A 2,814-nucleotide genomic window follows, 5' to 3' on the forward strand; every position below is an offset into this window, starting at 1 on the left:
TATCCACTCACTTGCTCCAGGATATGTGGCCTGGATGAAACAAATAGCAAAGTGGATACTAAGAATGCTAAGTATGCAGTGTCACCGCTGGCTTGCTCCTAGAATTTGTGCCGGGCAGTACAAATATTTGCGTTGAGAGTGCTAATATACTTAATTGAGTACTGGTCGCATATATAACGTTATCTCGTCTGGGGGGGTAGCCCAGTTCTTATCGTCAGCTTCTCTACTGAAACAGTTCTAGAGACTCAAAGAAAGCCATGGAACAGCTGAGCAGCCAATTGTCGGATCTCTACTGTAGTAGCATGTAGGTAGTTCCAATACGATAAATAGCAGCAGTGATGATGGTCCCCTAGGAAAAGGAAAGCTTAAACTCTAACTGGATAAAAATTCAGGAACCAAAGATAGCTAAAAATAGCTCTTTATTAAAATTAAAATAAACATCAAAATAAAAGCACAATGCGTTTCGACCAATTCACTGGTCTTCCTCAGGTGCAATAAACTCAAATACAAATTACAGGTTTAAATACCTTACAAAGTGCAAATAAAAAACATATGTAAACAATTACTATAAACCCCTCCTAAAATGTCCATACATGGTAGTTCCGTTTTTATTCTTCCTCCTCCAATCTGGTGGATGTGCGATGCAGCCTTACTGAAATCCATAGAAAACCGACCTCTTCATAATGGCCATGCAGTCCGGACGCCAGTGACGATCATGTGACTTCTGTCATTAAAGCGGAACGTCACTTCCGGTTTGCATCATAACGTCACTTCCGGAAAAAGGGGCGGTGCAACCTCACTATAGTTATTTCCTAATCGAGTGAGCGTGGTTAGTACGTCCTAATTATACCAATCACAGGTTACCTCTTTTTACGGAGGAATGTGTGTAACAAAGTGCTTAGAAAGTGAGAAATGATTTACAGGCAGCTCTATACACTTGTGTGGAGATATCCTCAATTCCACTAAACAAATATGTAGATTATAGTGCGGTGTAAGTGACAAAGACCTACACCTATAAGTGGAGCGCTCAAACACATATATAGCTTACCAAACGTTATTCCGTTCAATAGTTCAGTATAAAGTACATGTCAAAAAAAAAAAATAGATAGTGCAGATGGTATATAAAGTGGCAGTGCAATAATAGCAATGATATCGTAGTGAACTTGTACACTCACATTTTAAGGAGCCTGTATATGGAAACACTGGCTCCGTATTGAGGCTTGTGTGCTTATTATGGTAGCACCACCCTTCTACTTCGGCTTGGAATAATTCTCAAAGACATAAAAGAGAATGGACCAATGTGTAGATTTGGCAGTGGAAGAACACAGGTATGAGTTAATAAATGTGGTGCTCACCTGGTCCTGAGCCTATGGGTCCCGGCTCTAGGTATATAAATTTTATTCCAATTCGAATAGGGATGGCACTGCCCCTATGAAGATTCCTTGGAGGCTCCAAAAAAGGGCTTGAGTAGGATATAAAAAGAGTAACAAATTTACTGAAAATAAAAACAAAATTAATATGTCTGATAAAAAAGTCCTCAATAAAAGTCCTTTAAAATGGCCAATACGCGTTTCACTCTCAAAATAGAGCTTACTGAAGAAGCTCTATTTTGAGAGTGAAACGCGTATTGGCCATTTTAAAGGACTTTTTTTATCAGACATATTAAGGCATTAAACCTTAGTAAAAAAGAGAGTTCCTGGATTTTTGATTTACAAGAGTTATTTCCAAAAGGACTAAATATAGATTTTGATATTGGACCCATTTTATAAATATTCTTGTTGCTTTTTAACCAAAATATTTTATTTAATGCTTTTTTTATTCAGTGTATCTTTGTAGTTCCTATATTTTTCTTAATATTGATCTTATTATTAAGTTTTCAATTATTTTATATGATTATGTCTTATATGTCCTTCCCTTTGTTTTTTTTATTGTTTGTGCTGGCTTGATTTTTATATTAGTTTTTATATATGCTGTACATTTCTTATATGACAGTTATGCACTTTTTTATTTAATTCGTTTTTTTAGTTTTTGCTATCTTAAAATATCTCATTAATCTTTTTCATTTTTTATTCCCTTGCCCTCCCTTTTCCCATTACCAATATGGTGGACTATGAGCGTTTTGGACTAATTAGGACATACTAACCACGCTCACTTGATTGGAAATAACTATAGTGAGGTTGCACCGTCCCTTTTTCCGAACGGCCGCTAACCGGAAGTGACGTTATGACGCAAACCGGAAGTGACGTTCCGATTTAATGATGGAAGTCACATGATCATCACTGGCGTCCGGACTGCACGGCCATTATGAAGAGGTCAGTTTTCTATGGATTTCAGTAAGGCTGCATCACACATTCACCATATTGGAGGAGGAAGAATAAAAACGGAACTACTATGTATGGACATTTTAGGAGGGGTTTATAGTAATTGTTTACATATGTTTCTTATTTGCACTTTGTTTGTAAGGTATTTAAACCTGTCATTTGTATTTGAGTTTATTGCACCTGAGGAAGACCAGTGAATTGGTCGAAACGCGTTGTGCTATTATTTTTATGTTTATTTTCATTTTAATAAAGAGCTATTTTTTAGCTATCTTTGGTTCCTGAATGTTTATCCAGGCAGAGTTTAAGCTTTCCTTTTCCTGGGGGACCATCATCACTGCTGCTATTTATCGTATTGGAACTACCTACATGCTACTACAGTAGAGAGACGACAATTGGCTGCTCAGCTGTTCCATGGCCAGGTGTGTGTTATTCCCCCATTATCCCATTTACAAGGAGCAGATAAAAGGTCCAGAGTTCATTTCAAGTGTGCTAT

Source organism: Pelobates fuscus, chromosome 12, assembly GCF_036172605.1.
Source record: "Pelobates fuscus isolate aPelFus1 chromosome 12, aPelFus1.pri, whole genome shotgun sequence".
NCBI lineage: Eukaryota > Metazoa > Chordata > Amphibia > Anura > Pelobatidae > Pelobates > Pelobates fuscus.